Here is a 12,848-nt window from a genome sequence, read left to right as displayed (position 1 = left end):
CGAGTGCATGCGGCCACACTAAGCACATTAATTCGGCGTTGTGCGTCCATGTACCGAGGCTGGCGTCAAATTCCGGAGTGTTGCACTGTGGGTAGCTATCCCATAGCTATCCCATAGTTCCCGCAGTCTCCCCCGCCCATTGGAATTATGGGTTGAGATCCCAATGCCTGATGGGGCAAAAAACATTGTCGCGGGTGGTTCTGGGTACATGTCGTCAGGCCCCCCTCTCTCTCCCTACCTCCGTGAAAGCAATGCCAGACAACCGTTTCGCACCTTTCTTCCTGGGTGAACTGTGCAGATGCCATACCACGGCAAGCCTGGAGCCCGCTCAGCTCAAGACAGCAGTCATGAACATTGTAAACACCTCGCACATTATCGTGCAGTTTATGCTGAACCAGAACCTGAAAAACCAGGCGAGGAGGAGGAGGAGGAGGAGGCGGCGACGGCAGCGCGGCGACAAGAGTGATGAGGACATGACACAGAATTCTCTCAAACCGCGGGCCCTGGGGCTTTGGAGATCATGATGTTAATGGGGCAGGTTCTAGCCGTGGAACGCCGATTCTGGGCCCAGGAAAAAAGCACAGACTGGTGGGACCGCATAGTGTTGCAGGTGTGGGACGATTCCCAGTGGCTGCGAAACTTTCGCATGCATAAGGGCACTTTCATGGAACTTTGTGACTTGCTTTCCCCTGCCCTGAAGCGCCAGAATACCAAGATGAGAGCAGCCCTCACAGTTGAGAAGCGAGTGGCGACAGCCATGTGGAAGCTTGCAACGCCAGACAGACCGGTCAGTCGGGACTCAATTTGGAGTGGGCAAATCTACTGTGGGGGCTGCTGTGATGCAAGTAGCCAAAGCAATCACTGAGCTGCTGCTACCAAAGGTAGTGACTCTGGGAAATGTGCAGGTCATAGTAGATGGCTTTGCTGCAATGGGATTCCCTAACTGTGGTGGGGCGATAGATGGAACCCATATCCCTCTCTTGGCACCAGACCACCAGGGCAGCCAGTACATAAACCACAAGGGGTACTTTTCAATGGTGCTGCGAGCACTGGTGGATCACAAGGGACGTTTCACCAACATCAACGTGGGATGGCCGGGAAGGGTTCATGACGCTCGCGTCTTCAGGAACACTACTCTGTTTAAACGGCTGCAGCAAGGGATTTACTTTCCAGACCAGAAAATAACTGTTGGGGATGTTGACATGCCTATAGTTATCCTTGGGGACCCAGCCTACCCCTTAATGCCATGGCTCATGAAGCCATACACAGGCAGTCTAGACAGTAGTCAGGAGCTGTTCAACTATAGGCTGAGCAAGTGCAGAATGGTGGTAGAATGTGCCTTTGGACATTTAAAGGGTCGCTGGCGCACTTTACTGACTTGCTCAGACCTCAGCCAAACCAATATTCCCATTGCTATTGTTGCTTGCTGTGTGCTCCACAATCTCTGTGAGAGTAAGGGGGAGAGATTTATGGCGGGGTGGGCGCCTGAGGCAAATCGCCTGGCTGCTGATTATGTGCAGCCAGACACCAGGGCGATTAAAAGAGCACACTAGGAAGCGCTGCGCATCAGAGAAGCTTTGAAAACCAGGTTTCAGAGTAGCAGCCGTGTTAGTCTGTATCCGCAAAAAGAACAGGAGTACTTGTGGCACCTTAGAGACTAACAAATTTATTAGAGCATAAGCTTTCGTGGGCTACAACCCACTTCTTCGGATGCATATTGAGTGAAACATATATTGAGGAGATATATATACACACATACAGAGAGCATGAACAGGTTTCATGACTGGCCAGGCTACGGTGTGAAAGTTCTGTTTGTTTCTCCTTGATGAAAACCCGCCCCCTTGATTGACTCAAGCAATCCACCCTCCCCCTTCGATCACAGCTTGCTTTTAAAGGAAATAAAGTCACTATCATTTAAAAATCATGTATTCTTTATTAATTGATTATAAAAAGAGGGAGAGAACTGAGAAGGTAGCCCAGGTGGGGTTGGGGAGGAGGGAAGGGAAAGGCCACTTCAAAAGTTGTGGAATGCCAGCCTTTTGCTTGGGCTGTCCACTGGGGTGGAGTGGCAGGGTGCACAGAGCCTCCCCTTCCCCTCCCCCCCCCCCGCGTTCTTGGGCGTCTGGGTGAGGAGGCTATGGAACTTGGGGAGGGCAGTTATATAGGGGCTGCAGCGGCACTCTGTGATCCTGCTGCCGTTCCTGAAGTTCCGCCAGATGCCGGAGCATGTCCGTTTGATCACGCAGCAGCCCCAGGGTTGCATCCCGCCACCTCTCATCTCGAGCGTCCCTCCTGGCCTCACGTTCATTGGCAGCTTTCCTGTACTTTGATACCGTGTCCTTCCACTCATTCAGATGAGCTCTTTCATCGCGGGTTGACTGCATGATCTCAGAGAACATGCCGTATCCGCCTTATCTGAGATAGCCTTCGGGAGGCTTGAAAAATTTGCACCTGCGGGAGGGAGGGAAAAAAAGGGAAAGATATATTTTACAGAACAATGCTTATATTCTTTCACGGTGAACAACACTATTCACATTACATAGCACATGTGATTTCGGTACAAGGTCGCATTTTGCATCTTAATATTGAATGCCTGCGGCTTTGGTGTTAGAGATCACAGACACAGGGCCGGGCAACAGAATTCGGCTTGCATGCAGCCATGGTAAGCCATTGTCTTTCGGCTTCTGCAACCTTCATAAAAGCAGCGCCCTCCTTTCCCACATACCAAGCAAAGCCCGTTGAGTGCTGTGGTTTTCGGGTTAACATGCAGCAGCAGCGGAAACCAAACTACCCCCCCATCCAATTCTCTGGGATGATTGCTTTACCCCTCCCCCCACTGCGTGGCTGGTATCAGGGAAGATCCCTGCTAGCCAAACGCGAACGGCTCAGCGCCAATGGGTCCCCCCGTCCCCCCCCCGCTTGGCTAACTGCAGGGAAGGATTTATTTTCAGCCACAGACAAACAGTCCAGTAGGAACAGCCACCTCTGTCCCCTTAATTAAAATCCCGTATTTCAACCAGGTTACCATGAACGATATCGCTCTCCTGAGGATAACACAGCGAGATAAATAACGGATGTTGCTTGAATGCCAGCAAACACCGGGACCATACGCTGCCAGGCTTTGTCATGCAATCATACCAGATTACTTGCTACTAGCATGGCGTGGTCAAGTGTCCTACCATGGAGGACAGAATAAGGCTGCACTGCTCAGAAACCTTCTGCAAAGGCTTTTGGAGTACCTCCAGGAGAGCTTCATGGAGATGTCCCTGGAGGATTTCCGCTCCATCCCCAGACATGTTAACAGACTTTTCCAGTAGCTGTACTGGCTGCGAATGCATCCCAAGTCCTCAGGGCAACTTAATCATTAAAAAACTCTTGCTTTTAAATCATGTTTTATATTTACAAAGGTACTCTCACCAGAGGTCCCTTCCATGGCTTCATTGTCTGGGATACTGCCTTGGGAGGGTACTTCAGTCAGGCTGAGAAAAAGATCCTGGCTGTTGGGGAGAACGGAGTGCTGTGTGCTCTCCGCAAGCTCGTCTTCCTCCTCTTCCTCCTCCTCCTCATCTTCCCCTTCCGCAAAATCCTCAGGCATGGATGAGAGTAACCCCTCATTGGAATCCACGGTCAGGGGTGGGGTAGTGGTGGTGGCCCCCCCTAGAATTGCATGCAGCTCAGCGTAGAAGCGGCATGTCTGTAGCTCTGCGCCGGACCTTCCGTTTGCTTCTTTGGTTTTCTGGTACGCTTGTCTGAGCTCCTTAACTTTCACCCGGCACTGTAGTGAGTCCCTATTGTGGCCTCTCTCCATCATGCCCTTGGAGATTTTTTTCAAATGTTTTGGCATTTCGTCTTTTGGAACGTAGTTCTGCTAGCACGGAATCATCTCCCCATACAGCGATCAGATCCAGTACCTCCCGTATGATCCATGCTGGAGCTCTTTTTCGATTCTCAGACTGCATGGTTACCTGTGATGATGAGCTCTGTGTGGTCACCTGTGCTCTCCACGCTGGGCAAACAGGAAATGAAATTCAAAAGTTTGCAGGGCTTTTCCTGTCTATCTGGCCAGTGCATCCGAGTTCAGATTGCTGTCCAGAGCGGTCACAATGGTGCACTGTGGGATAGCTCCTGGAGGCCAATACCGTCGAATTGCGTCCACACTAACCCTAATTCAAACCGGCAATGTCAATTTCAGCACTACTCCCCTCGTCGGAGAGGAGTACAGAAATCTATTTTAAGAGCCCTTTATTTCGAAGTAAATGGCTTCGTTGTGTGGACAGGTGCAGGGTTAATTCGATTTAACGCTGCTAAATTCGACCTAAACTCGTAGTGTAGACCAGGCCTAAGTCCTGGCACAGAGGTGGCTGCACACAAACGTCCCCTCATCAGAAGTTGCCCAATCACATTTGCTCTGTGATTTCATCAAGAAGTAGGGCTCAGTCCTGTACTTTCTCTCTACATTTTCCAGTGTGTGAAATGTAACATTAATAAAATAACAACAATAATACCTAGCTCTTACATCAAACTTTTCATTTTTAGATCTCAAAGTGCTTTACAGAAGAGGTCAGTATCATTGTCCTTACTCACATGTGTGTAAGTATTGATTCTGTGGAAGATATATTTGGTGTTGGTAAAATGTTCATAACTTATTGCAAAGGCCTCAGCTGCAAACAGAGTTTTCTTTGTCGGGGGAGGGAGGGCCTTCTGTTATTAAGGATCCACAATCTGCACTCCCTTCCTAAAGGCTGTGCCTTGGGATGACCTTCCTCCAGCTGTGAGGGCCAGGGATTGTCCTCGAGAGATTGTCTGACAGCACCACTCCTAGATGAGTAAGAGAGGATCACTGCAAACTCATAGAAGGTGCTTCCTCCCCCAGAGGTTGATCTGAATGCCTCTGTAGTGCTGCAAGTCCTGTCAGCCCCAGGAAGCAAGAGACCAGCCTGGATGAAGCTTTTCTTTATAAAAAAAGGAGCCTTGCCACCTCTTTTCCCCACTAAGACATAGTCTTAGTGTTCATGGAGACACCATCCATTTTGCAATATGGCAGAGCCCTGCATTAAAGGGCATCAGATACCTTTGGATAAATGGGATCCCATGTCGGATGGCAGGGAGGAAATGGATGGTGCACATTTATGTCAGGGGATGCCATAATGCTTTGTTTAAGCAGTAGTGTTGGTACTTTATGGGTTTGGCATGACAGATCCAGTTCTACGAAGAAAAATCCACTGAGAATTATAGTTTGAATCGGTGTGAGTTTTGGAGGTAGGCAGTATATGTGAATATGAGCCACAAAAACAAAATTTTGACCCTCTTTTCAAGCAGGGTGACCAACGCCCTGGCAGCGCTGTAAAGCATTGACTCTTGTTACCTAATCTCCAGCTGTGGGCCCTGCTTCGTGCCAAGTCTCCTTTGGCTCTGTCTAGTAATAATCGTTTCTGGAGTCCAGCCAGGGACTGCTGCCAGTTCCAGTCACACTCTGCTAATGCAAGAGGCAGAGTTTATTAATTCATCGCCAAGGCCCATTGTCTGGGACACTGCCTGGCTGTTTATTTACTCCAATATGGTCTGTATTTACTCAGACAGAGCAAGCGAGGGGACATTGTTTAACTTTGCAAGCCCTTCTGCTGGAGTAGACATGTGACCTTATGCAGGGCTCCAGATAAATGTTCAGAACTCGAGTCTTTTTTTAGTAGTATGGCCTCAGATAACTCTGGTAGCTAGTTGCCGAATCGTGGCAATCTCATAACATTCTCATATAAAATGTTTGATGGGACAAAACCAATTGAAGCTAAAAGGAGAAAAGCAAGTGTGTAACCTAGAACTAAGGACATAAAATACAAACTCTAAGCTAGGTTAAGTTCCTGCCTTAAAAGAAAACCACAAGACAGGACATGTAGAGCTGAGGCTACACTCTACCTTTAATTGACCCGAGTGTAGGGTTGCCACCTGTCTGCATTTTACCCGGACAGTCTGGTTTTTGGCTTCTGTGTCCAGGTGCCACTTATGGTTGCCAGGTGCCTGGGGAAGAGGCAGAGAAGAGGTGGGGCCTCAGAGAAGAGGTGGGGCATGGACAGAGCCTTGGGAGAAGAGGCAGGGCAGGGCCTCAGGGTCCGGTTACCAACAATTAGAAATGTGGCAACTCTACCCCACTGTGTCTATAGATTTTGGGGGGGGGAGGCACTTAGAAGTTATGGGATGTTACAGGATAGTAGTATATTTGCTATAATGTCTAAGGGCACATCAGGGGAAGGCACTAAGGCCCAGTCTACGCATATGGTATAAAGGTGACAGAAGCCTACTCTACAATTAAAAAGTAGATTGACCTAGCTACGTCACTCAGGGCTGTGAGAAATGTTGTGCCCTGAGCGCTGTAGTTAGGTCAAACTAATGCCTGGTGTAGATGCATCTAAATTGATGGAAGAATTCTTCTGTCAACGTAGCTACTGCTTGTCAGAGGTGGATTAACTATATCGATGAACAACCGCCTTCTGTCAATGTAGCGCCATAGTGTAGATGCTCCCTACATCAGCACAGTGGCAGCTCTGTCGTGCTGCTGTAGTGGCAGCAGTATAGAGATCCCCTTCGAGTGCTACAGCTTAGTGCCCTGCCCAAATTGGAATAGCTATAGGATATAACACATCTTTACTGGTATATCTTAGCCACTCTATGTGGTTTATCTAAAGTGCTACAATGTTTGTATGTAGACAAGCCCTTGGGGGGAGGGGGAGACAGAGTGGCAACCTGAACTGTGTATGCCCTTGTTTGGGTTGATTTAAGTCAGATCCTCTACGCTATTGTAACACAGTTTTGTATTTAATTTCCTGTGTTTGTAACTCAAGCCGACTTCCAGTGTTGCATGTGTGAATGTTTGTTTGGGTTTTTGTAAGGGCCTTTCAGTTGTTGGAAAGCATGAGGATTTTTAAATAGCTGTTAACACTAAAAGCCTGATCTTCCTTCCATTGTGGTCAGTGATAAAACTCCCATTGATTTAAAACAGGAATGGCTTTGAGCCCTAAGGGCCAGATCCACCATTGACCCGGGGGTGTGTGCTGCCAGATCAAAACAGGAGCGTTTTACTCTCTCTTTGCACAGGTGTAAATGAGCACACAAGGTACAAGGCAGTGGCAAATCGGGCCGTATCTCCATTTGTGTCTTGTTTTTGTTTGTTTTTAACAAAACTGGTCAGACACCTCCTACTGTGAAAACAGCAATCATACTCATCAGCACTATCAGCAACCACTTCCCACCCTGCACACACACACTTTGGGCATGAACAATCAATACCATGGCACGCATATGAAATCTGCTGGTGGGGTCCTGACTCCTATTCTTTCAGGAACTAGGAGAACAATTGGCTGCCCAAGCTGAAAGAAAGGGAGGGTTACATCAACTGGGAACAATCCCAAGAAGTGCACATGGGCTCATCTTGCTCTGCAATACATCTACCCTTATGAGATTCCCCAGAAAGACATTACATTGCATTGCCGTGGTAATGTTTGTTTGCAGTGTTGTTTGGCAATTGTAGCTGTGGTTGCCAGTTAACCCCCATCCCCACCCCCGGTATGGTTTCACGTCAGGTAACACATTGGTTTTGTTTCAGTGACACAGTGATACCATGGTTGGCTGTGCTGTACAGTAGCACAGCCGAGTCTTTGTTATGCTGTCAGCAGAGCTATTTATACATTGTGACTCTCCGAAGGGCTGCTTCCTGTGTTTTGCTCTTCCACAGGCCAAAGCAGTCTGCCCAGATATGTGGAGTAGCTAATGCCATTCATTTGTTTACCGGTATTTTCTGCGTGGAGCACGTTATACTTGTGCTATGTGAACTGTACATGCTCCCTGTTCATTTCTGGGTGTAATTTAAAGTGTTTATTCTTAACTTTATAAGCCCCTGAATGGTTAGATCCTAGGTTCCTCTCCAATGTGTGATACTGCAATGGTTGAGATTAACTGAGATGCTGGTACCAACACACCTCTTAGTTTAACTGGGAGGGGGCTGGGGACAGGGTTACTTCTGTGACGTAGCGTCTATGGGCTAGTCTACACTGGCAATGCTAATGCGCTGCCACAGCAGCACTTTAATGTGGCTTGTGTAGTTGTGGCATAGCACTGGGAGAGAGCGCTCTAAAAAAAGCCCACCTCCATGAGGGGTGTAGCTACCAGCCCTGGGAGCGCGGCTACCAGCAGCGCTGGTGCACTGTCTACACAGGCGCTTTACAGCACTGAAACTTGCTGTGCTCAGGGGGATGTTTTTTCACACCCCTGAGCGAGAAAGTTGCAGCTCTGTAAAGTGCCAGTGTAGACAAGCCCTATAACTTGCCTCTCCCACTGGTTCACTTGAGCCCAAATTTGTTGACCTTTAGCTCATGCATGCTGCAAGTTCACTTTATGTCCCATGTTTTTTCTGGGACAGGTTGGCTGTACTGAGTAATGTGGGAAGCCTAGTTTGGGGTGAATTGAGGAGGACATTATATTATTTTGGACATTAATAAAATATACAAATTAGGACCAATTTTTAAACATGCACCCAGGGCTCTAGATCTATTTTTAAATAAACCAAAATAGAAATAAATAACTGCTTGGTTATGGGTTTTGATGCTATAGAAATAGCAAGTCAGGAGGGAACACTTTACTAACATCAACAGGAAAAAAAACTGGACTGAGTGAAAACAGGCTCTAAAAGAAAGAGGAAAAGACACACCAACGTGTATTTTAGAAGGAAAGGGGGAAATAGTACAGGACTTAACAAAAGAGAAGCAAGAATGAAAACAAGAAAGTTATTTAAAAATGTGTTTTATAGAAGATTTTATGCTCAGACATTGCAGTAAACCACGTTGCACATTAATTTCCATTAGAGACAACTATAAATATGTATGTGGAAGGGAGTGGTAATTGGACAAAGGATACAGGTTTCTGAAAACTAATACTATAAGCTGCTCTAGCATTTGCCTGCATTGTTTGTGCCTGCCAATTCATCCCTAAGTACAACAAGTCTTTATGTGTATCACATTAAAGACTACATGCAATTGAACTGAAAATGACACTCACTCTCCTGCATAATGAAGGTAGCTCTTAAAAAGACTGGGATTTTTCAGCTTGGAAGAGAGATGACTGAGGGGGGAAATATGTCTAGAAAATCATGAATGGTGAGGAGAAAGTGAATAAGGAAATGTTATTTACCCCTTCACATAACCCAAGAACCAGGGGTCACCCAATGAAATCCATAGGCAGCAGGTTTAAAACGAACAGAAGGAAGTATTGTTAAACACAATGCACTGTTAACCTGTGGAACTCATTGCCAGGGAATGTTGTGAAGGCCAAAACTATAACGGGGTCCAAAAAAGAATTAGATAAATTCATGGAGGGTAGGTCCATTAATGGCTATTAGCCAAGATGGTCAGGGGATGCAATGCCATGCTCAGGGTATCCCTAGGCTCTGACTGCCAGAAGCTGGGAGTGGATAACAGGGGATGGATCATTTGATGACTGCCTGTTCTGTTCATTCCTCTGAAGCACCTGGCATTGGCCACTGTCAGAAGACAGGATACTGGGCTAGATGGACTATTGGTCTGACCCATTATGGCTGTTCTTATGTTCTCCATCTGTGGCAGTGGAAGAAAGAGGGAGACAATCAGGAGGTCTGAGAGGGCAAGGTTTCTGAAGGGGTTAGCACATTTCTACACAGAATGGCTGCTGGGTACCACCCCAGAAGTAGCTGCATACAGCTAGTAAGTAATTAATCCTTATATCTTCTTCTTTAACGCTTAGCCAGACAGTCAGCCGTAGCGACTGTTCGCCATTTGGTCCATTCCTGCGCAATCACACAGGCTTGATGGCCTGAGAGTCCAACATCGGAACAGACTTGATGAACCCATGTAATGGGGGTCTGCCTCTGAGCCACCTCCACCCTCGGTTGCTGGAATTTTAGCCCGGATGTTACAAGCCACCCGGAGCAGTTTATAAAATGCTTTGGGATCCTTCTGTATAGAGTGAGCTACAGGGTTCAGTTTCTTTGCGTCCCCAAATGTCTGACCAACATAGGGACTTATGAGAGACCCATTTGGCAGAAACTCAGTCCACACAAGTTAGAGGATGCTAGTGGGTTGAAGCAAACACCTAGTGGGCTTGCACAGATGATGTGTGTCCTGGCTGAGAAGGATCCCAAAATGCTTTACAAGCTGCATATAGGGGACATCATTGTACATGTCATATTCAATGATTGCTTCTCTCATTAATGTTACAAAATTGTGGCCACTTATTGCATCCTGGTTGTCACATGCATGGCATCCTGAAACTTTGCACAATAGTGGGGCAAGAAGTCCGGACCAAAAGCACAGGTATCTACCATTTGGACCAAAGGAAATTCTCTTTTGTTTGCGTAGCGTCTGTGACAGGCCGCTGAACAGGTCTGATTCTATACCATGGAGCTCAACTGTACAATACATTTTTAGCTAGTGCATTACGATAAATTAACTAGCAAAACCAAATAGCTTCAGCGACTGGGACTGGAATATAAAGTCTTTCATTTTAGATTGCTAGTTCAAATCTGGCCTAGACTGCTATACCCTCTGAAGGCTGTCTAGTATCTGCTGTGAAAAAAATTGGTGGTTGCAGTCCATTTCCTAGTGAACAACTGTTCCCATGTTACAACCCCCACCACTGACTAACTGGCACTCTTGTTAGTAATCTCCGAAAATAAGACAACGGAATAGACATGGCGACTAAATTTCACCCTCTCCACTAGAGGTGAACCCTCCAATGCAGGGTTGAGGCATATTGGCAGGGCACTGTGGGGAAGCCTGCCTTTGTCATTCCTGTTCTGTGGGGAGGACTCTGCTTACAGAGATGTGAAAGGTGCCAGACTGACAAGCACAGCATTCATGTGAAATCTGTTCTTTAAAAGGACGTGTCCGGGGCTGTAGTGGGTTGTAGACCATCTGGTTGAACTAGTTGCTGAAGTAGGAGTTCTTATAATTGGCTGGACTCAGACAAGAGACTCACAAGTTTTCGTCAGTGTGATTTAGCATAGGTGTGAAACGTCCTCTTCTTCTTCGTCTGCTTTGTCAGCCAGGAGACGTCTGGTCCAGAAGCAAAGGTGTGTGCAGTGTTTGCTTTGTATAAGACCGAAGACAGGGGCTGCACTTACAGCCCATTAGGAGAGAATACATTGTGGGTGCAGTGTTGGGGAGTGCAGAGAGAGCCGCTTTGGAAGTGGGCAGCTGGTAAATGATGGACTGATGCTTGGGTGGTTAAAGACTAAACCAGAATAATAAATAAATGTTATAAAGAACTGAGCAGGGGACTCCAAGTATTTCTGAACCATGTAGCAGCAAAGAAATAGGTGCCTCAGGGGAGTACTCAGTGCACAGCTCAGCAATTCATTAACTACAGAGACTGGAATGATTAAAGATTTCATATTAAAGACTGAGGAGTGGCCCCATGTAAGGCCAGATACCCACCACTCTCCCTTCCATGCCCACAAGGGTGGGCACCCTACTAGTATCTAAACAAGGACCAACCCACCTTTCCTGGAAGTCAATGGGAGTTGTATTCTGTTAAGATTCTTACACTGTGCCTATCACAGTAGCATATGAGCACCTACTGTTTTGCTGCTAGCATCTACAAGAGCAGGATCAGACCCTAAATGCATGTTTCATTGGAGCTACCTTTGATAAAGGTAGGCTCCATGTCAGCTTTCTTGCACAGGCAGTGAGTGGCAGCCTGCAAGGTCAGCTCTAGATCCCTGGCTTCCCTGTGACTCTCATTCTCCTACTTCTATTTTTGAAGATCCTTCTGAATAACATATACAGTTTCAGACCATGGGGAATTATGCTATCCAGGCAGCTGTGGTTTATTTGTGTCAAGGTAGGGGCACTAATGTGTATTTGGCCATTCAGAATCACAATTCTTTCAACATCTTCTAAATCTCAACTTCATCATTTCTACAGAAATGGTGTCTGGTAACTCTTTCAACAGCTTAACCCTTAAATCACTGGATTCCCCCCGCCTTTACCACTCCCCCAAATGCTTCTCTTTATGTGCATATGTGTTTGTATGATACACAATGGTTTAGTCTTCAAATGGTTAAAAAAAAAAAAAATCTTGCACTTAAAATTTCCCCCCACAATCAGCTGTGACAGGGCTGCCTACTTTCATGCAGTATGTGCCTTTGATTGTAAAGCATTGGGTACAGGCTTATTTCTTTCACCAAAGCTTGATGCTTCTACAATTCTATCTTTTCTCCAACTAATATTTCCTTAAGTTCTCTATGTTTTCTTCCCTTAAAGCCTTCAATTTTGCAGCCCTGCCAAAATGTCTGCATTTTCTTAAATTCTCATTTCCTCTGGCACTCACTTCTTGCTTATAGTTACAGTAACTTTAAAAAAAGATTTTACATTGAGCCCAATTTCCAGTCTGTAATCTTCAGTTTTAATATTGCTTCACTGCTGACTCTATTCTCATGTTTCTGCTTGATGCAAATATACCTGTTTCGGTTTGGAAACATTAATTCACTTCAAAGTCGGACCTGTTTTTTTGTTTTTTTTTTAAACCAAGGGGGGTGGGGTTTGATGTGTTCTGGTTCCTTTTATTAACTTAATTTTTATTTGCTGTGCAAAAGGCTTAATTTGTGTTTAGTTCTGTATCAGATGTTGCTGGTTACCCATATCTCTTCTGCCTTGGGCCTCATTGTGCTGTTCACAAAATTAGCATTTTGTGTATAATTTGTTTTCTTCTGCAGATACACAAATATGGTACAAAAACACCCCCCCCCACACACACACACACCTCTCCAAAATATGCAAGGCTAATTCATGCAATGGGCTGATGCTTCTTGAGAGGTGCAGATGAGA

This window comes from Terrapene carolina, unplaced genomic scaffold (genome assembly GCF_002925995.2).
Source record: "Terrapene carolina triunguis isolate 2854851 unplaced genomic scaffold, T_m_triunguis-2.0 Scaffold96, whole genome shotgun sequence".
In the NCBI taxonomy this organism is placed as follows: Eukaryota; Metazoa; Chordata; order Testudines; family Emydidae; genus Terrapene; species Terrapene triunguis.
This window is presented reverse-complemented; position numbering follows the sequence as displayed.